This window comes from Grampus griseus, assembly GCF_964374135.1.
Source record: "Grampus griseus genome assembly, chromosome: 6".
Classification (NCBI taxonomy): Eukaryota; Metazoa; Chordata; class Mammalia; order Artiodactyla; family Delphinidae; genus Grampus; species Grampus griseus.
This window is the reverse complement of record NC_139000.1, coordinates 106,566,041-106,591,255: the sequence shown is the minus strand read 5'-3', so window position 1 is coordinate 106,591,255 and position 25,215 is coordinate 106,566,041. Positions and strand designations below refer to the sequence as shown.

The 25,215-nt window shown below is 52.1% G+C and overlaps 1 protein-coding gene across 1 annotated transcript in view; it reads left to right on the top strand.

Moving 5' to 3' along the window:
- XKR6 (XK related 6) overlaps nt 1-25,215 on the top strand; it is a gene marked incomplete at both ends in the record, with an annotated part of 270,622 nt that overhangs the window by 123,466 nt on the left and 121,941 nt on the right. The window lies entirely within an intron of this gene.

The following is a 25,215-nucleotide window of genomic DNA, read 5'->3' as shown; positions in this document are numbered from 1 at the left end:
GTTTATGTTTATACGGGACGAAAATGTCAGTGTCTTCCTAAAGATGCCATAGAAATGGAAACAGGGAAATTGAACAGAGAAATTGGAGGTTGCAAGTAGTCTGGGTACAAGGAGCAGATACTAAGGGCGGTTTTAGAAGGAGGGTCAGGGACAGAGGACTGTCCGGGATGCTGGGATGTGCCTGCCATGAGCAGAAGGCGAGAAGCAGAGAGAGCTGTTCTACAGACAAGAACAGCTACTGACTGCTGAAGATTCCACTGGAAGGACACACCAGTGGGAAATGCAGGGCGCGCTCGCAGCAGAGAAAGCCAAAGTCAGGGTGCACGTGGGGGAGTCCACACAGCCGGCAGTGTGGCACCACAGAGAGCAGGAGCAAAACGTGGGGGCAGGACGGCAGGGGCCTCGGAAATACGAGGTCCCCTCTGCCAGCTTCACTGCCGTGTTACAGCTGGATAAACAGAAGCCTGACGTTGACTTACCCAAGAACCCAGGGCTCCTGACCCCAAATTCAGTGCTCAGCCCTGGCACGTGGCCGTGTTTCCTGGGCATCTAGTATGTGCTTAGCTGCTAGAGCGTATACACAAGAGCTTACTATGTATTTTAGGCCCGCTGCTGGGAGCCAGGGGAGTGCTGTTGGAAGTGCGTGGAAGCAAGTCCAGGTTCAAGGTTGATACCAGGAATGACTTCATGGAGAAGGTGGGACTTGAGGAAGAGGCAGAGTTAGGGTGGAATGTGAGGAAGGAGGAGGTCATTCACAAGCCAGGAAGGAATAAAAACGCTTCCATTAGCTGCGGAGAGGAAAGGAGGATGTCAGCTGTGATGGTTTCTGACACCAGCATGGGCAGAGTTGAGTGGAAGCTCGAGGGAAACATTCTCAGGCAAATGTTCCCTTATGAACTGTCTTGGGACAAAGCAAAGAGGAGGAGAGCTGGTGACATCAGACTTGCACTTACAGAATCTCAAGAATGGTATCTGTATTTATAGGCTTCTATCTGTATTTATAGACTCTTTATTTTTGGGCATTAGGGAGAACATCCTGCAGCTAGCACGCCAAAGCTGTGATTTCCTAGGATGACATGAAATTTATTAAGTAAAATGCAAGTAGAGTTAAAGGAAAACAATGTAGACACGACAGCAGTTGGTGTGGCTAATCTGGTGCAAATCAAGGCCAGGGTGCCAAAGTGGCTGGGGAACACCCAATCAAAGGATAAAGTCACACTGGAGGCCGAGTCGGGTAAGATGACGAAGCCTTTGGACAGTGAAGTACACCAAGAAACTTGAGGATTACGTGATTAAAAAACATAGCTAGGAGGCAATGCTCTCTGTAACTGTAGTTAGGAAAAATCCAGCTCCGTGAACTCCCCGAATTCCCATCTTTACCATGGGTGCTGGGAAGCTTCCAGCTAAGTTCTGCACTCATATTGTGTTCATCCCCTTGAGTCTAGCTTTTAAAAGAAAGTTATAATTATCCCTCCTTCCACATATATATTCCCACTTAGCATGTCTCTTGTCTTTATGATAATGATTTTTGTTGTGTCGTATCCTTTTAGCAAATAGGCAGGAAGTGAAGAAATATTTTAAAAGTATTTCCAAGACTTTATTACAAGAATAACAAGACAGTCGTGTACGGTATGCTTCCTAATATTAACCATTGAGATCTTTGTCACCCCTCCTGTCTCCCGTTCTACTTTATCATTAACTCTACTTGCATCAGAGTTTAGGGCTCAGTTTTATGCCCAATGACAGTAAGAATCCTTGGTCTAAGGTACACAGATTCATAGATCTTATCCCTTCCTTAATTGGTTTATATTCTTTTGTAAGTTATTTTATTATTTTTGTGCCTTCTTGTGATCTATCTTTTTGGAAGTGGAAGACGTATAAATACCTGGAGAAAAAAAAGGAATGAAAGGATGGAGGATGCAAGTATTTGACATGTAGAAGGAGATCTGATAGAAGTTGATATGTATATTTCTTAAGATGGCAGAAAACGGAACGTTTAAAGAGGTAAAAGTCGAGAACGAATCCTGATGATTCTTGCAATATCCTTTTGACTAAGCAGTTTATTTTCTTCCCTACAAATTGTTATGCTTCCTTTCCTGAAAGATGGAGGGTTTTTTCTCCCCTTAGCGTGATGAGAAATTAGGACGTATGAGATCAGAGGACAATGGGCCACCACCACAGGAGATAGGGGAGTACGAGGGATAATGGCCAACTGATTTTTTAATAGTTATCTACATGTCTCGACAGAGATGAATAGGGATCGGAAGGGAAGCTTTAACTTTTCTTTCCTAGTTGGCAGATTAATGGGGAGGGAATGTGTCTCAGAGAGTGAGCGGGGTTGTGGTGGGAGGGCTAGGAAGGGGGGAAGTGCACTGAGTATGGAGGGAGCCATTTATAGGAAAAGAAATGGGAAACAGGGCAGAGCGGAGGAAGAGACTGGAGGGCGTGAGGAGGCTGCCGTGTAGGGAAGTGAAGCATGAAAGAGATCTAACCCAAAACACGGTGTAAATGGAGGGGTTGATGGGCGTCGCTATAAAAGGGAACTTTAGAAGGCTGAGAGAAATTGAGGGATGGAGCAAGGCACTCAGTAAGCTTTTTGTCAGACCCGACGGCAAGTTTGGAAGATTTTAAGGGAAATTATTAGCTCAAGGAAGAAGTTCGAAGAGAAAGAGATGCAGTCACTAATCCCTAATTGAAAAAGAATGGGGATGTCAGTTAAGTCCAAATGTCTGGCCGGAGAGCCGCTAAGGGGGAGAGTTGATCAGAGGTGATTAGTGAGTATCTGTGGCCAGGTCCACATTGCAGCTGGGGAAGGGTGGGGGATGGGCAATGTGCCCCAAATTTGCACTGAGCCAAAAGTCTCTGGGGACGTTCCTGGCGTGGCCCCTGCCCCACATGTTCAAATTGGACTCTGACTTGTACATATGCCACCCCAGCCTGACTCGCCATATACTGTGCACATAGAAGTGCTTCTGGGAGTAGGCTAATGTTGGATGCTGTAATAGATAAATGCCAGCGTGTCAGTGGCTTAACAGAATTTAAATTTATTTCTCGTCCACATAGGAGTATAGTGGGGTAATTCGTGGCAACCTTCCATGGGTGATTCAAGAACCCAGACTACTCACTCTTGTATCTTCAGGGGTGCTAGAGTCCTTCCCTTCTAGCCAGTGGATGGGGAAAAAGGATGGACAGCTACCCATGGGAGAGTTTTATGGGCCAGACCTGGAAAGGATGCTCACCTCCACACACTTCCCAAGAACTCAGTCCTGTGGCCACACCGACTGCTAAGCAGGCCGGGAAATGCAGTCTGACTGCATGCCCAGGAAGAAAGAGGGAAACATTTTTGGTAGATACATAGCTGCTTATATCATAGTATTAAAAAAAGGTTTGTTCCATAAAATAAATGAAACTCACACTTTAAGACCATGTCTCATGAGGGGAAAATTATGTTTATTCCTGTGGGATTCTTTGCTCTTTTGAAGAACTCAGTGAAATTGCCGTAAAAGAAACTCTCTATCTGTAGTGCATTTAATCAGGTGCTCGATCCCCATTTTGTTTGGGTCCTATGTTGTACCAAGCACGTAGAGGAGAGGTGGCATTGAAGAAATGACTCCTGACTCATGAAGCCGGAGACCTTGGTCTCTGCACACGTGATTTATAAATTCTTACTGGGGGATTGAGGGAGGGTGGGGCTAAGTGAAGGAACATAGAAATCAGGCATCAACCTCACTGGAGATCTGATTCTGCCTGTGAACATTTGGCTCACAGATCACATGTTCACCCCCTGGGTCTCTCAAGAAGCCCAGCAGCTCCTCCTCACCCTCCGGCCTTGGCTCCCCAGATTTCCTGGGGTACCTTAGTTGGTGTTGCTTCCTGAAACCCACACCCCAGCCGGTGGCAGGCACCTCGTATGCCCTGGGCAGAGTGCCTTTCCAGCCAGAAGGCCCCAGCCAGGTGAGGCTGGGCAGGAGTCGGGATGCAGGTGGGGAGGAGAGATGCAAGCAGCCTCTCCTCCCGCCCTGTCTCATCTCCAGATCAGATCTAACTTGCTGTCTGCTGTCAGGTCTGGTTTCTCTCAGCATCCTGGTTATCCCAGCCTGTCCCTGCCGTGAAGTCCTGTGTTTTCGGATTGCTTTCCCCTGGTGTATTAGCCTGCTGCCGTCCTGCTTTCACCCTGTTACAATTCCTGTCTGCTCTTCAGAGGGCCGAGCGCAGCTGAGGGACACAGGCCAGGGAGCTAAGGGCAGCAGCATCTAATGCCGGCTGCGTCCTCGCCTGACCCATGCACAGCGACTCAGACTCATTTTAACGGCCTCAGGTTAAGTCCTCGCTCTGCTGGCCGACAGCTGTCCTCCCGCCCTCCCTCTTCCTCTGCCCAGCCTCCTCCTCCTTCTCAGTCTATGGGCCAAGGAGGTTGAATGGGCCTACTCTGCTCTCAGCCGCCGGCTCCCCGCTAGAGGGGACTGGACTTTTAACCCTCCTTCCTCTTCTGTCCTCCCTCAGCACCCTGGACAGGGCCCTTCCAGCCCTGATAACCTTGCGTCCGCTGTGTCTCCATCTCCCGGATTGGGGCTGGAGTTCTCTAGGCAAGACAGTCTTTCAGGGTGTGTTGAGTGACAGAATTGATGAGTGGATCTGCACAGAGGGAGAGTGGGGAGAGGCTTCTCTTCACCTACCCAGACCTGGGAGTGGGCCCGATGGGCCTCGGCTTCTGCCAGACGGGACTGTCGGATGGTGGCTCCTAGTTACGTTTTTACTGGTTCAGCATTTTTTAAATGGGCTCCCCAAGTGGACTCCTATTCTGCTTTAGCCTCAGCGAAGAGTTTTCACCATCCACGGTTTGAATGTGCTCCTATAACCCAGCTGTTCCAGTCGGGAACCAGGAAACTGGCCATTTCCACCCCCTCCCCCAGGCAGCTGTTGCAGTCAGAACATGGCTTTGCACCTGACTCCAAACCCCGGCTTGGAGACTGGGGATAAGTTTTCTCCTCTTTGAGTTGTCATTTCCATATCTGTAAAACAGGGATAATCATACTTACTATTCAGCGTTGTTAGCAAGTTGGTGTCCGGATTAAAGGAGGCATTCCCTGATGGCTCATGTATTGTCACTGGAATTATTTTAAATGCTTCTCCTTGACTACAAGACATCCTCAGGGCCCAGTGCATGATGCAGTAAGTATTTATTACCAGAGAAACACCAAACTTAGCACTGGGCACAGGGTGGGTAGACAAAGAATAGTGGCAGTTCCTGCTTTTTCTGTCTCCCCCGCTAGAATGTGAGTCCCTTTGTGGGCAGAAGGTATGACCTCCTCTTTGTCATCACTTTGTAACCTCTTCAATCTGTAACAAAAACCCGAACAAACCAATAATCATACAGAAGCAAGCCCCTGGGTACTGAAAAATCCAGGGCAAGCACGAAACCACCTCTACCCTTGGAGAGCGTATGGGGAACACCCCCAAGTCATGCCCAGTTCTGGCGCCATGGAGGCCCCGCCGGCTTACAGAGAAAGCAGGAGATCTAGACACAGGCGCTGTCTGGGGAAGGTCTGTGGTAGAGCCGGTGGGAGGGGGTGGTGGAGGGGAAAGTGGAGGGCTGCCAGTATTGCCCTCTCATAGCTGTCCCTCCAAAGTCTTGCTCGCAGCCACCACCGCCCAAAGCCATTTGGAACCTGAGTGACCATCCTCACCTTTGGGATGGAAGCCAGCCCCCCTCTCCAGACCTGCGCTTAGGAGTGGACTTTGCCTGGGATTCTTCCCCTTAGTCACCCACCCCCTGCTCCCCTCCCCAAACTCTGAGCTCACCCTGGGGCTTGTGGTTGCAGGGTGGAATGGCAGCCACCATTCCATACCATGCCATCCCATACCGTACTGTACCATACCGTACCCAAAATGGGAACACTAGAAACACACTTATATCAGAATGATTTTATTTTTTGAAATGAATTTTTTCTTTTCCTGCGTGAATATTAACCCAGGCCTTATCATCTGCACCTGGGACTGTCTGAAAGGGGATTCCTGAGTTGGGGGATAAATCAGACTAGAGAGACATTTTGTGAAATGCTTAAGCTCCATCGAATCACCCACAGTGACACCACAATAGCTTAATAAAATGCCACTGTGTGCATTACCTCACTTAATCCTTAGCGCGCTTTAATAACATAGATACTGTTGTTACCACGGTCCGTGTTCTGGATGGGGTAGCACGGCTGGTTGCGGGGAGCGGGGGGACTGGACCTCGGGCCCTTGCCCGTGGGTTGGAGCGCGGGCAGGAGTGGAGATGCAGGAGAGGCAAGGGACAGGCGGCATGCTGGCCACGCCCTACCGGACGGTCCCCGGCCCCAGCCCCCGGCCCCTGACGGCCCCTCCTCCTGGGCTGGCAGCGGCTGCCGCGCGCCTGGAAGAGGAGCCGTGTTTCTCTCGCACGCAGAGCCGGGTTTGTAAACAAACACTGGGGCGGGCGCCGCCGCCCGCGCAGCAGATGGCTCTGCAGCTGCCCGCCCGGACAGTCCCCTCCCTCTCACTGCGACGCCCGCCCACGCAAGGGGCCGGCGGCGCCGCCCAGTGCCCGGGGCCCAGGGGACTCCGTCCCATCTCCTTACGAGAAGAAGCTTAAGCCAGGGACCTGTGGGATGCTCATGCTGTTTATTTCATCCATTCGTTGGTTCGTTCATTCATTCAACAAAGATCTACAGTATAATATGAAAGGACCAGTGCAGGGACCAAGGTGGTCCCTGCCTTCACCACACTGAAGTGAGACGGAGAAGTAAACAGGTCTTGCAGTGCAGCGTGGCGAGTGCTATGATAGAGTGCGAGGTCAGAGAACACTAACCTGCCATTTAATGGATCCAGGAAGGCTGCCTGGAGGAGGCGCTGTGGAGCTGAGAAAATGAGCAGCAATTAGGCAAAGTGGGAGGAGGATGGGGAAGAACTGTTCCAGAGGGAGGTAAGGGAGCTTTCCGCACATTTGCAAAGAGATCCTTAGGAGGAGGAACTAGCTTGGGAGGAGCTGGGCTTGTGCCTGAGAGCAGGAGGGAGCCAGTCAGGGTTTGATGCACAGGGCGAGACCCTTCTGGGTCTGTGTTCTCATCCCATAAAATGAGGGGATTGAACTCAGTCTGAAAGGTAGTTCCCAAACAAGGCTGGCCCTGGAGTGTCTGATAAAAAGTCAAGTTCCAGGCCGCACCCCAGACCCCTCCAATCAGAGCCTTCTGCGACAGGCTCTGCAATCTGTATTTTTAGCAGTCTCTCCAGGTGCCTCCTGGTGAAGGCTTGAGGTCTGGTGGTCTGAGGAGGTGGCAGATGTGGGGTGAGTAATCGCAGTGTTGGATGAGGGCGATCTATAGGCGATCCATGGGCAGAGTTCCGATTCTCCCAGTGCTCAGCTCCTGAGGCAAATCACAGAGCGAATGGTGTCTGTCCCTGGAGGGCATCACAGCTGGGCCAGCGCTGTGGATGAACAGGCGATAGGAGAGGGTTGGGCCCCAGCTCTCTCTCTGGGCCTCTGCTTCATCAACAGTGAAATGGGGATGATAACACCTACCGGCTTCATGGGAGGATCGGGGAGGGTCCAATATGGTAAATCAGCCCAAGGGGCCTGACCGGAGAGAATGCTCTGGCCACGTGGGCAAACTGTCAGCTTTGCCAGTGATTCTCAGATGCTTCATCTGACCTACACCTGACCGCCCGTAGGAACACACTGGCCGCTGCTCTGAGGTTCTGAGCCAGCAGGAGGACAGACTTCTTTAGGCTACACGGATGATGCTGGTACCCCCCAAAGTGCAAGAGCACTGAGCAAGCTGTCGTTCACTGAAGGAGTGCACTGAGCTCTCTCTTAAGTGTTTGTGCCTTAGGTTTACCCAGTGAGGGCACGAACGGAGGTGACCAGTAGCACCAAGGAGAAGAAAAGTATGAATGGTCTGAACCCATAAATCATACCAGGTCTCACTGTCTCACGGTTTCTGGCTACTGAGGAACAAACAGCTCTACAGTCGTGGATCTGGGTTCAGCTCTCAACTCTGCTGCATACTAGATGGGTAACCCTGGGTAGATTATTTAATGCTCTGTGCCTCAACTTCCCCACCTTTAAATAGGGGTAATAATATATGTCATAAAGTTTTAATGTAATTAACTAAAATGATGCACCCAGAGTACCTGAATCAGGGCCTGGCACTATATAAGTGCTACCTATTGTTATTAATATCTGCAGAGTAAATAACCAAATGAGAGTCAATTATCATTTAATTTACCATTTGGGGCAAAGATTCTTATCTTGCCCAGTCCCCCCCAGAATCCGTCTTCTTCTTTCTAGGCACACAGCTGGCCTGCTCAGCTAGACCACATTTCCCAGCCTCTCATGGGCACGGTGTGTCCATGAGACCAAGTTCTCATCATGGACCCTGAGCAGAATTCATGCTTGCAGCTTCCTTACGTGGGAAGGACATGTAGGCTTTCCACCCTTCCTCTCCACTGGCTGGGAAAGGCAGCAAGTATAGCAACCTTGGAAGCCATGGGTTGAGAGGGGCACAGCTGACCCATTAGCCAGTCTTGATAGGATGGCTTCTTTTTTTATTTTTTACAATAAAAAACATTTTAAGCATATATTTTAGTGGTTTTACCACTAATTCCAGAACATTTTCATCATCCCCCAGAGAAACCCTGTCCTCCTTAGCAGCCACTCCCCTTTGCTCCCCTCCCCCCAGCCCCTGACAACCACAAATCTACTTTCTGTCTCTGTGGATTTGCCTGTTACGGACATTTCGTATAAATGGAATCTTAGAATACATGGTTTTTGTGAACGGCTTCTTCCACTTGGCATAATGTTTTCAAGCTTTATCCATGTTGTAGCATGTATCAGTACTTCATTCCCTTCATGGCTGAATGCTATTCCATTGCATGCATGTACTGTATTTTGTTTATCCATTCAGCAATTGATGGGCATCTGGGTTTTTTCCACTTTTTGGCTATTATGAATAATGCTGCTGTGAACATTCTTGATGAGTTTTTGTGTGGTGGGTACAGAACTAGGAGTAGAGTTGCTGGGTCCCATGTAACTCTAGGTTTAACTTTTCAGGACCTGCCAGGCTGTTTTCCAGAGAGGCGACACCATTTTACGTTCTGATAGAACCTCTTGGAACAGAGCTGCCTATACACCTGGACTGTCACATGCAAGAGAATCCAAATCGTATTTTGTTTGAGCCGTTGCCTTTGGGGTGCCTTTGATGTAGCAGCTCAGCCGTCACCCTGATGTACCGTCCTACTGGAGCTTCCTACCCGTTGCGGGAATAAAAGGACTAGAGCAACACATTTGGCCTGGTATAAAACCTACACATGTGGAATGGTCTTGCCTTAAGGTGGGAGAATCCCACAGTCCATGCATCCATTCATTTGTCTATTCATCCATCAGAAAATTTTGAGCTCTGAAGATTTGCCAGACATTATGAACCAGGGTCCCTGCCTTCGAAGATCTCACAGTCTAGCTAGAAAGCCAGGCAGGCAGTTTGGCCACCAGGATAGACGCTGGGTGTGGAATTCAGGCAAAACTGGGTGGGGTCCAGATTCTGCCTCACTTGCTGGATGAAGGGTTCTGAGCAGGTTACTTCAGCTCTCTGAGCCTCACTTTTCCTCATCTGTAAAGTGGGGATACTAACACCTACTTGCAGGGAACTTGGGCCGGTTAAGAACAATGTGTGCTAAGTGGCAGGCATGAGCTAGTTGCTCTCAGTGGTTATTTTTAATAACCCCTCACTGTGGAGGGCACAATGGGTTCTCCTCCAGAGCTGGGGTCGGGTGGGGGGCAGGGAGCGGGATTCAAAGAGCTTCACAGGGGAGAGCATAGTGCAACTGGATCTGAGAGCTGGGGAGGGGTTTACCAGGTTGAGGGGGTGTGGGACGGGCAGAGGGGGCCACTAATGCAAAGACGGAGAAGTCTGGAAGTTCACGGCCTGGTTGGAGAACAGTTCTGAGCCTTAAGTGGGTAAAAAGCAGAGTCTACTTCCCTGCACTTCCACCCCAGCCCTGCTGCCCCTGCTGTCCAGCCCTGGCCTGGCCCTAGGGCCTCTGCGGCCTCTGCTCAGGAGGCCTCGGTTTCCCACCCCACCCCCCTCCCTTGAGCCCTCTTCTCTCCTCCCCACTCTGGAGACCCGAAACTCTGCTCATTGAGATGCGGGCTTTAATCAGAGCTTAAGACCAGTCGAACCCCCAAGGATCCTGGTTGCCTGACCTAATTTTTGAAAAATCCAGTCTCCATCCGGGTTTGGGGGCTGTCGGTGCTTTCTTACTGCACTGGGGACAAAGGAGTGGGGTTTTTCCATTCGCATGAAAATCGGGAAGATGACGATGATGTTGACAGCTGTATTAGTATTAATAAAATAATTTCCTATTGAATCACTCAGGGCGGTGGGGTGGGGAGAGCACAGTAAGAGTTAACAGGGGATCTAGACTGCGATCCTGATTCTGTGAGTCATTCTCAGCCAGTTTCCTCTTCTGAAAAATGATGGACTCATCTGGATGCACTCCCAGGGTCCCCCCACCTGACAGTCTGAGGCTCCATGCAGGGACCCTAGGCTCTGCCACCCAGCTCCCCATCACTGGGAGCACTGGTCCTGTGATGAACTCAGCCTTACCATCCCCCGGGTGACTGGGGCGAGTCCTTCACTACTCTCTGTCCTTCCCGGGAGTGGCCTGAGGATCGCAAGCAGGTGTGTGAACCAGCCCGGCCTTGCCCCCGGAATGGAGGCCGGGGGAGCATTTTCCTGGAGGAGAGTGGTCAGGCCTAGTGGGGCCTGGAGGCCCAGGGCTAATGAACCGGCTCCTTGAGCCCGAGAGCGTGTGCCCCCTCAGAAGGGCTGTGTTACTGTCATTTACTGCCTGTGCTTCGATGCTTTGACATCTGGGACCTCGCTGACCATAGAGGGAGCTCCCCTCCCAGGGATAGCCCATTCGTAGAGATAGTGAGAAGCTCACCTGCCGGTGTACTTTTCAGATACAGTCCCCGCCGCCGTCACCTCCTTTACCCAGCCCTCACATTCCAGAGCACTGTCCCCCTTCCCTAATCACCCCAGGGCCAGGTACCAGACAGCTGGGGGCAGCCCCGTGCCCAGCACGCACTGGAGTGATTCAGACTGGCTGGTCCTGAGCCTGCCTACCCTGCTTTGCCCTTCCTTCCTGCAGAAACCACAGCAGAGCCTCTTGATACACTCCCCCACTCCTGCTGCCTCCTGGCTGACCCTGGTGCTCCCCAGAGTGGTCCCTCCTATTGGATCTATGAATAATCAAGTATCTTTTCAGTGCCAGGCGTCTGTTGGAAACCCACATTTTCCAAAACACTGTATTTTAAAACATGGGCCCCCTGCAACGACGTTCACACCTTCTGAGCTTCCCGCACCTCCAAGTAGCAGAGTTCCCCTCTGGCACTCAGCTCTGTGTGAAGCCAGGCAACCTCAGGACCTCCTGGTGTCTGCTGCAGCTGTGCCAGGCCGGCCTGCACCGAGGCAGCCTTACCCGCCCATCCCTCTGGTCCAGAGGCTAAGTCACTGCGCCGTGCCAGGTGGTCCGTGTGCTAGTACCGATCTCAGGGCGATGGGATCCAACGAACGCCAAGGTATTTCTGTTTTCCTCTGTATCCTTTTCTGTGTCTTCTAAACGTCCTAAAGTGAATATACATTCCTTTCAAAATCAGGAAGAATGTTGCAGAATATTTACTCTCCCTCCACGTTTAAAGATTCATCCAGTTCGACTGAAAGACACTGCCCCCTACCAGGTACTCATGCTGTGTGCTGTTGGAACACAAATAGAATGAGGAAACCATACTCCTTGCTCTCCAGGAGCTTTCAGTCTTGGAATATTCTAGAACGGTGCATGGGAATCAAATAAGCCAGGAGGATGAAGATGGTCGTGTAGAATTAAGGCAACAAACATGTGACAAGACACAGGCAACAATTTGTTTTCTTTTTATGACCACCTCCACCCATTTTGTTCACTGCCCCACTCCCCCATCTGCCAAACAATTTTTTTTATTTGGCTCAAAGCAACGTTTTTGCTATTGGTCAAGACAGAAGTTATTTACATTGACTTGCAAAATATGAGTTTAAGAGAAATACTTAGATGTTGAAGAGGAAGGTTAGGGTTGAAATACTTACAGGAACAGTGTCATGCATGACAATAATTACAAACTACCGTAGAAGTACCCTTAAGTAACACGTGAAGAATAGCGTGAACTTCGATGTGTGAAAATTGTGAAAAAGTGTTAGCTGTATTTATGAGAAACTTCGTATGTATTTTACCCATTCATCTGTATCTGTTGCCATCTTCAAAATTTATTATGCACTGACTCTATTATGGTTCAATCAGCCCAGACAAAGCAATTTTAAAGCTGTTTTCTTTCATTTCATTCATTTAACAAGTGCTTATTGTATGTTCATTATCTGTAAGATGCTGCATGTGCTCTGGGCTGTGATTCAGATGCGGCATATGGGGAAGGGAGCTCAGAAGCAGAGAGTGATGTCTAAGGGCTTGGGCATTGGGGTCAGTCGGGCCTGGGTCCTTCCTCATTCCTCTGAGCTCGGGGACCATCACGCTGAACAAAGCTACAGTGGGCTCCTGAACCTCCCTGCCGACTCTGTGACTTGGGAATTCGCTGAACGTTCTTGCCGGTGTGACATGAAGACAGTAGAAGTTCCTACCTCATAGTGCTCTCACAAGGATGAGCTAAGATGATGTACATGAAGAGGGGTGCTTTCTGGACATGTGTCGCTTCTCGTTGTATGTTCGTTCATTCATTCATTCATCACTCAGTGGTTGAGCCCCTACTGTGTGCCAGGCCCTGTGTGGTTCACAACAGTGAACAAAACAGACAAAGATCCCTCCCTTGTAGAGCTTCCATTCTAGTGTGCAGGGGAGATGGAGAACATGAGAAATAAGTAACGTGTAGTGAGTTAGGTAGGGGCAAGTGTGATAAAGACAAATAAAGCAGGGGATGAAAGAGGGCGGGAGGGAGGATGTTACTTTTGTTTATCGTTTCATTTGGGTGGAAAACCGGGGCACAGGGAGTGGGGGTGAGTAGCAGGCAGGTGCTTGTGAGATGGGTTGGGTCTCTGGGCGCTGAGCGAGGCTTTCGAGCAGCGTGGGGCTTCAGCTCCTTGTTCCAGGCTTGAAGTGGGTGGGGCCAGGCAGTGGGGAGGCCGCAGCAGCCGTGGGAAGGGAGAGAGCAGGAGCGTGGGAACTGGGCCGCCGAGAACCAGGCCCCAGATCTGGGCTGGTGGGCACCGAAGGTGGGGGATGCCACCTTGCCTGTGGGCTCCTCGGCCGGGTCTGGGCCATCCTGGGCTGGGAGAGGTGAGGCCGGGGGTGAGCCAAGAGGGGTGATGCAGGACACAGAAAGCTTCCTCTTCCCAGCTGACCACCTGCCTGGAGCCTGGGAAGGTGAGAGGGGCAGGAAGGTAGACACAGGAGGCCGGAGGGACATGAAAAAGCGGTTAATGTCTCCCTCTTCCATTGAGAAAAGCTAGTGGGTTGCGAAGAGGAGGAATAATCCTCAGGTTTTCCCCAGATCAACAGAGGTGTTCATTGTTGCACGGGTGTGGCTGCTTCTGTGGACCACTTGGGTTCTGGAACTCAGTGGTCCCAACACCCCGTCACGGGAAAGCTGGGGTCCAACTCCGGCTGCGAGAGATGCTTTTATGAGGATGAGTCTGTCGGCGGAATTGCCTTTGGGGGAGCTGTTCGTCTCTCAGCCATGAGCCCAGTTATTTGTAGAGAAGCTGCTGCCCCCTCTTTCGCCACTTTCCCAGTGAACTCGGGGACTGTTTACCCAGCAGTTCTCAGAAGAGCCTTGTGAGCTGCTGGCAGTCGGCAGCAACTTGGTAGTTCCGCATCATGGGGAATGGAAGGGGTCTGGGGAACCAAGGAGCTTGTGGGAAATGAAAATTTCAACAGTGTAAGTAAAGAACTTCCCAGTAAACGCATAAATAAAAGGCAGGCAGTCTCCTGGGAATAGCAGTCAGGCTCAGCTGAGTTCTGCCTTCCCAGGGTTTGATGGAAGTGGCAGGAGGCCTCCTTCTGTTTTTAACAGAATCACCTCCATGTAAGGTTACTGCCTGAGCTACAGAGCAGAACTCGGGCAGGAGAGCTGTGAATGCAGGGCGGGGCCTGGAGGCGGGGCCTGGAGCTCTCAGGGAGGGTGAGCCCTCTTCCCACAAACGTCCAAACAAAAGCCCTGGATGTGCCCCCTCGGGCTGCCCTCTGGCTTTCCCCTTTCAATTTTAATTTTTTAAATTTTGTATTGTTTTTTGTCCACACCACACGGCATGCGGGATCTTAGTTCCCGGACCAGGGATTGAACCCAGGCCCCCTGCATTAGGAGCGTGGAGTCTTAACCACTGGACGTCCAGGGAAGTCCTTGGCTTTCCCCTCTCACAGAGGAGAGTGCAGGCCCGACCCCCACCCGGGCCTCTGCTAGCCCATAGGGCCTTTGCATGAATTAGGAAGCGGGCCCTGTCTTGAGTAACTCTTGTAAGTCATGTACAAGGTGGTCCAGCCCACTGCTGCCTGGGGAGCTCTCAGGGCCCGGTGGGCAGCAGCCGCGGCAGCCCCCACTTCTGGCTTCACACACAGGCCAGCAACGTCACACCCTATCCATTCCCCACCCCGCACCTTCTTTCCACCCACCACCAAGGTGAGGCAGCCATTCCATGTTGTTCTCTCAGAGGGAGCAGGAATTGGGCTTCCGGAGGGGGTAGGCAGGAGAAAGAAATGACTTCAGGTCCCTCCCGGGGCGTAGTTGGGATATGGTGCCATGACGTGGGCACGTACTAATGAGTGTTCCAGGTGGATGTATGTAGGAGGGCTCCTTCTCCTGCTGCCGTGGGACTCAGTCAGGAGGCCTGGAACCACAGTGCCCACCCACACACTCTTTAGATAACTTGGCTTATGTTTACAGTGTAAATGGCACACCACCCCAAGACATTACATCCTTGGGCAGTGCACAACCTGAACACCTGTACATGGGTGACATTTTTGTCCAGGGCACACAGCTTCATACTCAGGCCTCATGGCTTCTAATGGTCCTCAGTGGGGAGTTAGTAGTTAAGACTGAATCCCTTGAGCAGTCTTTCTCCTCCTCTGGTCCTGCTCAGCATTCAGTCTCCAGATGTTGCTTGCCTTGGACGTGGGAAAGGCCATGTCTAGTGGAAGAAGGAGGATATGGCTCCCCTCACAGTGCCTTCTTTCCTGTGGAAGGAAGTTCCATTCCCTTAAGCTGCTAACGTCACTGAAAGACGTTGATTTATAAGATATCATTGCTGGGTGCTGCCTACCCAGCAACCATGACAGTCTGTGTTCTTGGAACTTGGACCCTTTGATTCCATGTTCACTATTCCCATCCTATTTTATTTCTCATAAAACAGTAGAGAGAATTTAAAGAAGAAGAAGCATCCATCATGATTCCACCTTTGTAGCACAGTGGTGCAGCGGCTCTTTCCCTTTCCCGTGTTTCTGCCGGGGCTTGCCCGTGTGCACGTGTATTTGTGTGTGTTTGAGAATGCTTTTAAGTCACTGAATTCTAGGAAGCTGAAGGAACTAGAGAATATCTCCCGACACTCCCTGCTTAGGTGGGGTGTGGGGGGTGCCTCCTTTCTCCTGGGGTGGGATGTGTTTGTTGGAGAGAACAAAAGAAGAAAAGTGTTTTGTGGACGGGGGGTGTTTTTCTTCGCAAGGCAGAGCTAGTGAATCTTGGTCCCCGTGGGGATTCTCAGGAACAGAAGGCTAGAAACAGAGTTGATCAGTGAAAGTTGTTCCAGAGAGAGGGAGCCATTGATAAATTCCCACATGCCCAGAGGGTGGTTGGAGCTCCTATGTTTGTGGGAGCCCACGGGAGCTGGGAAGGGGAGCAGGGGGACCGGGCCGGGCTGTGGTCCTGCCTGGGAGATGCTGCCACCCGCTGCCCACTCTGCGCTGTCTAGGGATGAGGGAGAGGTCCAGCTCCCCAGAGCCAGCTTTCGTTCTAATCAGTGCAAGAGCATCAGGGATTGATCTCTGCCCGTGACTGACGGGTCCACCCAGGTCCGTGGGGGACGGCGACTCCCAGGAGAGGGAGAGGTCCCTGGAGGGCTCGGGGTTACTTAGACATCAGAGGAGCCCCACCTCCCGTCCTGCCCCTCCTTTCTTCAGAGCAGAGGAGCAGGAGGTGGTTTATCCAAGAGGACACACTGCGCCCATCCCAGGTCACTGCAGGGCAGGGGAAGGGCCAGCCGGGAGTCAGCCCCTTGGACGCCTCTGCAGGGCCCACCCCTGACTTAAAGCCTCTTCAGTGCTGCCACCAAGCTTCTAAGTCTAGACCCCAAATGGCCCTGATGGGCGAGTGACAGTTTTATCTGCGCGGGTTGAGCCCTGGGGGTGCTGGTGTGAGGGGGCAGGTAACCGGCCAGAGATCAGGCAGTGGTGCACAAGTCCCCGAAGCTCTGGTTGGGTAGGGCGGGCGCCCTTCTCGGCAGAGCCCGGGCTGGTTGTCCCAGCGGCTCTGGGTCAGGCTGGCAGCTCTCTGGGTGCAGGGAAGGGATTGCCACCGGAGGAGCTGCACATGCATGGGTGTGTACACGCACACACGCACGGGCACACACACAGGCATCATCGTTGCTGTTAGAGGTGATGGTAACATAGGTATTAACAGGGACCTTTCACCAGGCGGGTGCCTTGTACATTTTCACTCCAGTGACTGCGGCGCTGCCGTCTGAGTGGCGGCTGGATCCTCACGCTCCTGCCCCTGCCCCTGCCCCTGCCCCTGCCAGGCTTTCTCTGGCTCCCTCCACCGTCTCTCCCTCCTGTCCCTCCTTGTGCTCTCATCTGGGGCACTGAGTCCCACACCTGTTTACCTCTTGATTTGCCAGCTTTGAGGACAGAGCATGCGTCACTGGACGTGTGGATGTGACCGTGTCTCATTTGGCAGGTGCAGGGAGGGGAGGCAGTGGGGCTGAGCAAGAGGGGAAAAGGTGGAGGTGTGTGAGTGGCGAGTGGGGAGAGCGAGCCCCAGGGCCTTCCTGCACACAGGGCAGGCACACAGTCATAAATCAAAACCCGGCATCTGCTGCTGCAGGGCTGTGTGTCCCTGAGCAAGTTATAGAACCTCTCTGAGCATGTGTGAAGTGGGACTCAGGCACGCCATCCGCCTCCCCCAGGACGCTCGGGCTGGGAGGGTGAGGGCTTTGTCGGGAGCGCTGCCGTATGCCCCCTGCCTGCACGGTGCTCGGTGTGTACAGATGCTGGTCCAGGTGCTGAAAGAAGGACTCTGAAGTAGCAAGTGGAAGACAGTGGAAGCGTGCTGCCCGAGAATCAGGAAGCCGGGCTTTGGTGCTCGTGTGGTCCACGATGTTCTATTCTGGGGCTCTCCCCCCAGGGTGCTCTGGCCCTGCATTCTTCTCGCTTCCCTTCCCTCTTCTCACCTTCTAGTTCCCTGAAGGGTGTTCATAGGCAACTTACTACCCTCCATTCATTAATTCAAGAGCTGGTTATGGGGCACCTGCTAAGTGCCAGATGCTGGGGACACAAGGGTGAACAAGGCACATTCAGTCTCTGCCCGGATGAGTTTGCCTTCTAGTGGGAGCTTCTGTGGGACAGGCAGCTAATAAACAGACTCATATGCTAAATAGTTCAACTTTGCTGTAACTGCTGGGAAGCAAAGAAGCAGGAAAAGTGGATGGATGGGTAGGGAGGGTCTGCTTTGCATAGAGGCTGAGTTTCCTCACTCGTAAGACCAGAAGGGGGACTAGGTCTCACAGCTTTCTCTACCTTGCTCTGCCTGGATCAGTAGCTGGTTGGGAAGGCAGCTGGAAGGGCACCACAGGGCACTGATGGCTGGTCAAGTTTGCAGGGTTTCAGCAATGGAGATGTCTCCAGCCCTGACCAACAGCCCTCAGGGAGCCCAGAGGGCTTCCCGAAGAGAGGAAGCCTGCAGTGATTGGAGTCTCAGAAGCGAGGAACCTGGTTCATGGAGGTCCCCAAGCTTTCCCTCTGGGCCAGCCCCGGGTGTGTGAGGTGATCCTTACCGGAAACGGAGAGAAGGGAGGAGAGACAGCCAATTGTGACTCAAGGTGGGGGGGGGAACGGGTGGAGAAAACCAGAGTGAGAGCAAAGCGGGCCGGGCCGGAAGAGATGCCCTCTGCCCTCAGCACTCCTTCCTTCACTCCCTCCTCAGACAAGTACTTACCAGGCAACGTCTGTGCGCCAGGCTCCGTTGTAAGCACTGATGGTGGTGAACCAGACAGAGAAGATTTCCACCTTCATGGAGTCTCATGGGGAAGGCAATAAACAAATATAATAAATCGTTTATAATCTCTGATGATAATAAGTGCCATGGAGAAAAAAGCCAGCCTGTGGGGCTGGAGGTCAGGGGAGGGCATCTAGGCTGTGACATTTAAGTGGAGCCCTTAGTGATGGGAAAGAGCACATGAGATCTGAGAAGATCTGGGGGTGGACCTTCCAGGCAAGGGAAAAGCAAATATTAAGGTCCCAGAGTGGGAACATGCTTGGAATGTGCGAGGACCAGCAAGGAAGCCAGTGTGGCTGGAATGGAGAGCGCAGACGGGAGAGATGTAGGGATACAGAGGCAGGAGAGGACTTGGGATTTTGTGGTAAATGTAATCGGAAGTCATGGGTGGGAGGGCTTTGGCTGTGGGAGGACATATTAGTCAGGGTTTTCCAGAGACACTGAATCAATGGGATATATATAAATACAGGGAAAGATTTATTATGAGGGATTGACTCGTGCAGCTGTGGAGGCTGAGGACTCCCACAGTCAGCCATCTGCGAACTGGAGTCCCAGGAAAGCTGGTGGGGTAGTTCAGTACAGGTCCGAAGGCCTAAGATCAAGGAGCACCAGTGTCCAAGGGCAGGAGAAGATGGGTGTCCCAGCTCCAGCAGAGAGAGAGAATTCACCCTTCCTCTGCCTTTTTGTTCTATTCAGGCCCTCAATGGATTCGATGATGCCCACTACAAACCCTACCCCACAATGTGATGGTATTAGGAGGGGGGTCTTTGGGAGATGCCTAGGTCATGAGGGTGGAGCCTTCATGAATGGGATTAGTGCCCTTATGAAATGTACTACTCTCACAAGAGAACTTCCTTCCTCTCATTGCTTTCTGCCATATGAGGATGCAAACAGAAGAGGGTCCCACCAGAACCCAACCGTGCTGACACCCTGATCTTGGACTTTCAGCCTCCAGATCTATGAGAAATAAACTTCTGTAGTTTATAAGCCATGTGAGCTATGGTATCTTCGTTATAGCAGCAGTAATGGACTAAGTCACTTGGGCAGACATAGAACTTGGAGACATAAATTTGGGAGTCTTCAGTGTGTAGGTCTCTGAATGAGATCACCTAGGGAGAGAGTAAAGAGAGAGACCTGTGCTCAGGTCTGAGCTCTCCAGCATTTTGGAGGACAAGGAGAAGAGGGGGCAGCAGGGAGCCCAAGCATGGCCAGTGAGCTAGAAGAGACCTAAAAGGCTGTCTGAGAACAAAGAGAAGAAAGGCTTTCAACAGAGAGTGGCCCACTGGTTATTGCTACAAGGCCAAGTGAGATGGGTACTGAGAGTTGATCATCGGACTTGGGAAGACTAAGGTCTCTGCTGAGTTTTGGCAAGAGTGGTGTTGGTGGGAGGCGTGGACAAAAGCTTGAACGGAGAGAATGACAGGTGGTGGCAGTGGGTATTGATGGTTTCTTTGAGATGTTCTGCTCCAAGGGGAAGCTGACAAATAAGTGTGGTGGCTGGAGGAGACTGTGAGGTCCAAGGATGGTTTTAAGTTGTTTTTTTTGCGGTACGAGGGCCTCTCACTGTTGTGGCCTCTCCCATTGCGGAGCACAGGCTCCGGACACGCAGGCTTAGCGGCCATGGCTCACGGGCCCAGCTGCTCCACGGCATGTGGGATCTTCCCAGACCGGGGCACGAACCCGTGTCCCCTGCATCGGCAGGCGGACTCTCAGCCACTGCGCCACCAGGGAAGCCCCCCTTTGGGTTTTATCAGCCGGGTGTTTCCCTCGGAGCCACCCTTATGAGCCCCTGGGGGAGATGGGAGCATCCAGCACCTGCACAGGTTCCTGCCTCGCAGAGGTTGGTCTGAGTGCCCAGGCTGCTTTGTTTAGTTTCCTTCTCTCTTGTTTAGCCTCCTCCCCTCGGGTTTCCCAGTAAAGAATTGGTGGTGGTGGTGTCGGCAGATGCCAGGGGCCTGAAAGGCTTGGGTCTTCAGGCCCTGGACGGTGCTATCCTGCAGCCCCAGCGGAGTGGCCTGGGGAGGGGAGTTGGGGAGCTGGGGCGGGGGGCAGCCAGCCTCAAGCCCGAGGCTGTGTTCGCAGCATCTGGTTCTGCTTCAGGCATCCATCTCTCTACAGATAAACAGACTAACCACGCACAGCACCAGCTTAAGGAGAGCTCTGAGCCCTCTGCCCGATCGTGTCCTGAGAAACAGGGAAACAGACAGAGGTTCTGGCTGCTCACCAGACAAGAATGAAATGAGGCAGTGGGAGAAGCCAAGGGAAGATTTCATGAAGCCAGGAGGTCTGTTCTAGCCAGGAGAACTCCATATAAGACTTTTACAAGAATAAGCTGCCTCGCAGCGAGCCAGCGAACAGCGTGCCCATCCCAGGGAGGGCCTCTGAGCTCCCCAAAGCCCAGACCCACTTACCCTCCCCAGAAAAGTTTCCTGCCGCCAAGGCCAGCCACTTCTGCAGGGTGACCTCCACAGTGCCAGCCAGGGCAGCCGTGACAAGGAACCTGTCCTGACTCGTTCCCAGCAGACGCCCTGTTGATCCCATTGATAAAAGCTGGCAGCTACTGCCACTGCCGTGTGCCCGGGCAGCCAGCCAAGCCCCGCTTCCTTCACTTGACAGGCGGCCGGGCTGGGGGGAGTGTGGTAGGGAGTTACAGGGGGACTCGGGCCACGGAGGAATGGAGCAGAGGCCAAGGTCGGCCCCAGGGCTCGGCGGAGCCAGGAGTAGCTCCAGTCCCGAAGGCCATGGGCCTTGAGTGAGTCCAAGAGTAACCCAGAAAGGGAGCCCACCCCCCCGTGGCATCTTCAGCCTGAAAGGGCCCTGTGAGGACTGCCTGGATCAGTTGTTCGCAAACCTCGGGGCTCATCCGAATCCCCTGGGGTGCTTGAAAAAATACAGATTTCCCAGTTCTACCTAGAAAATCAGACACCTGGGAGTTGGCCCCAGGACTCTGTATTTTTAACACATTCCTCAGGTGTTTCTCAGGCGTGCATGCAGTCCTGGCCTGGCCTTTGGCGACCCTGAAGCTGGCTATGCCCCCGTCCAGGCACGAAGGTGGGACTCAAATGGAAGCCAGCTAGGAAAGCTACAGGACTGGACAGGAGTGCACTTCGGAACCTGCAGACTGTTCAGTTTAGCTCCCCAGCCGTCTCGTGGTGGCTGTAGGAGGGTAGATGTACAGACCAGCCCTGGCCTGGAAGGCTGGGCTTCAGGCACTGCCTGTAACTCTATCACATCACCTAGTTAATTATTGTATACACAGTGCTCAACACTCTCTGAAATTATCTTACTACTTGCTTACCTGCCTGGGCAAGTAATTAGTTGTCTGTCTGCCGCCATTGAGATTGTGTTTCCGTGGGTTCGTCTGTTTTGCTTACTGCCGTCTGCCTCATACCCAGAAACAGGCTGGCACGTCACTGGGCCTCCATTCCTGCTTGTTTGTTGATTTGAGTTATGAGGTACAGGAGGCTCTCGGGAAAACTCCCGAAACTGTTGAGGTTTTCAGGGAAGCCCCTGACGTTCCGGGTCCCATTTTCCCTCTTTAGCCCCGTGACTTCCTCAGGAGTAGAGCGGGAGGGTGTTGGGGACGATGGAGCATATCGGCTTGTCTCAGAGTCAGGACGTCCCACTAGGGCCTGGATGGGGGTGTGTTTGTTTGATTGTTTGTGTTTAAAGTGAGTCTACCTGCAAATGTCATGTGTGTCTCATGCAAGTCTACATTCAGCAGCATTCCCGGAACAGACAGACATGGCTCAGGCCCTGTCCATGAGCCAAACCACCAGGCGTGTGAAGAGATCTCTGTGGGTTTCTGCAGGTCTGAATCCACTTCATCAGAGGGACGCAGGGACACAGGCGGGCAGGGAGCGAGTAGGCAAGGCTTCCACAGAGACAGTAGTTCCTTTCCCTGACAGGGAAGAGCTGAACTTCCTCTCTGACAGATCCGCTCTAAACAGTGTGTTTTTTCAGAACTGCAGGCGAATAAAATTGAAAAACAGGGACAGAATGCTGCTTGCTGATGGCGTGTCATGACCAACTGATAAGGCTTCCAAGGTCAACCCTACCATCCATGTAGGCGCTGATTTTCCACATGACTGAGTGTCACCAGAGCAACATGTGACCTCTGGCTACTGCTTTGACCGTGGGTGTGTGTGTATGTGTGTGTGTGTGAGAGAGAGAGAGAGAGAGAGAGAGAGAGATAGAGAGACAGAGACAGAGAGACTAGAGACAGAGAGAGACAGAGACAGAAAATCACTTTGTTATTGCAGAAAAGGTAGTCCTGTTCATCGTGGTCAAGAGAACGCAGGCTTTAGGGTCCAACAGGCTTATGCTTGAGAACTTCTTAGGAAGGCAGTTAACCTCTCTAAGGACAGTTTCCTCATCTGTAAAACTGGGACTTTTACCACTAGTCATAAAGTTGTCGTAAGGTGCAGCTGAAAAAAGCATGGTTCACTTAGCAGAGTTCCTGGGACCATGTAGTTCTGTCATAGCTGCTGTTGTGGCTAGTTGTGTGTGTGTGTGTGTGTGTGTGTGTGTGTGTGTGTGTGTGGTAAAATACACACAACGTAAGAGTTACCAAATTAACCGTGTTTAAGTGCACAGCTCAGTGGCATTAGGTACATTCATATCGTTGTGCAACCATCACCACCATCCATCTCCAGAACTTTCTTATCCTCCCAAACTGAAAGTCTGTACTCAGATAACTCCCCACTTCCTTCTCCCTCCAGCCCCCATTCTGCTTTCTTATCCTCCCAAACTGAGACTCTGTACTCAGATAACTCCCCACCTCCTTCTCCCCCCAGCCCCCATTCTGCTTTCTTATTCTCCCAAACTGAAACTCTGTACTCAAATAACTCCCCACTTCCTTCTCCCCCCAGCGCCCCCCAGCCCCCATTCTGCTTTCTGTCCGTGAATCTGACCACTCCAGGTACCTCCTAGAAGTGGAATCATGCAGTATCTGTCCTTTTGCGACTGGCTTATTTCACTTAGCAGAATGTCCTCAAGGTTCATCCGTGTTGAAATGTGTCAGAATTTCCTATTTAAGGCTGAGTAATATTCCGGTGTATGTATAGACCACACTTTGTTTATCCATTCATGCATTGATGGACACATGGGTTGCTTCCACCTTTTGGCTATTGTGAATAATTCTGCTGTGAATGTGGGTGTGCAGATATCTCGCTGAGACCCTGCTCTCCATTCTTTTGGGTATATACCCGGAAGTGGGATTGCTGGATTATATGGTAATTCTTTCACTTTTTGAGGAACTGCCACATGGTTTTCTACAACAGATGCACTGTTTTACATTCTCACCAATAGTGCACAAGGGTCCCAATTCTCCGCATTCTCACCAATACTTATTTTCTGTTTGTCTGTTTTTAATAATAGTCACCCTATGGCCGTTGCCTTTTAACTTAGAAGTGTTGAGACATATTAAATGTTTCTATTCTTCCAGTTTCCTTGGTGGTGTCCACTGAGCCACACCAGCATACTGGATGTGGTGGAGACCACAGAAATTCAGTAAAGAAGGGGAACAGGAGAAGGCTGGGGGGAGCACTTCGTAATTCATCAAGAGCTAAGGATTATCTATTTTGTGGCGTGTGTAGAAGGTGGACGCCCTGTCAGAGGCGCGTCAAGTGGGCGGGGCATCGGTCTGGGAGGAAGAACTAACATGTATTAAGTTCCAGTTGGTTGTTAGGCCCAATGTGGGGCATTTACTCTTGCTAGTAACTCTGCTTGGGAGGAGGTGTTGGAAGCTGAGGCCCCGGGAAGCTGAGGCTGAGCAGGGACTCCCACGGCTGGTGAGCGGCAGAGCTGGGACTTGAATCCGGGTCCTGGGACTCCACATTAGTGCCGAGGAGGCAGCCCTCAGCCCTGGCGTTAGCGTACGATTTGGCCTTAAAACAAGTCGCGTCTCCCCCCGGGGCCTTGCCTCCCTCGTCAGTGATGTGGGGGCGGAGGGCCGCGTGAGCCCCAGGTTCTCCGCTTCTGTGAGGCTCTGCCCTCCATCTGGTCTCGGGAGGGTCCGGGCCTGGGGGCAGCTGGTCGGACGGGTGGAAGCCTTATCAGTTGGTCATGACGCGCCATCAGCAAGCAGCATCCTGTCCCTGTTTTTCAATTTTATTCGCCTGCAGTTCTGAAAAAACACACTGTTTAGAGCGGATCTGTCAGAGAGGAAGTTCAGCTATTCCCTGGCAGGAAAAGGAGCTCCTGTCTCTGTGGAAGCCTTGCCTTCTCCCTCCCTGCGTGCCTGTGTCCCTGTGTCCCCCATCCCTGCAGGACGGTGAGCGTTGAGGGCTGCACGTGTGTGTGCGGGTGTGTGTGCTGGGTGGGGAAGGCCAGCTGACAGGGAAGTCACAGTGGGGACCACCAGAGGAGCCTTCTGGACATGTCCATGGACTCTGGGCAGGCAGCGAGGGCTCTGCTTTCTGTATCAGCTGCAGACCTAGATGCTAAGTGGCCGCAGGCTGGTGGCCTCCGTCTCCCAGACCCCGTGCTTCTCCCCGTGGCTAGGATGATGGGGATGGCCAGACCAGCTGGGGCAGTCCCTGTGCGGCGCTGAGTGCTATAGATGGGTCACTTAGTCCACCCCTCCCAGGAACCAACTCTGCGAGGTAAGTAGTCATAATACCTCCCTTAGAGAGAAGCTTAGCGTAGTTAGTCCCACCGACCAGAGGAGGTAGGGGCTGGGATGGGGGTGCCTGCCCTTCCTCACCTCCTGGGGTTATTGGGACAATCAGAACTGGATGGATAGAATTAACATTTATAAGAGTGAGTTTAGGGTGGAAAATATAATGTGAAGAACAAATAAGATATTTCCATGGGGAAGCAAAGGTCTTTGGAGTTGAGGTTAGAAAGCTAATGTCTTTTAGCAAGTTGCTCATCTTCCCCAAGCCTCAGTTTCCTCATCTGTAAAATGAGAAAACCATCACCCCATGTACTTACAAGACAGAGCTGGTGGCAGGGTG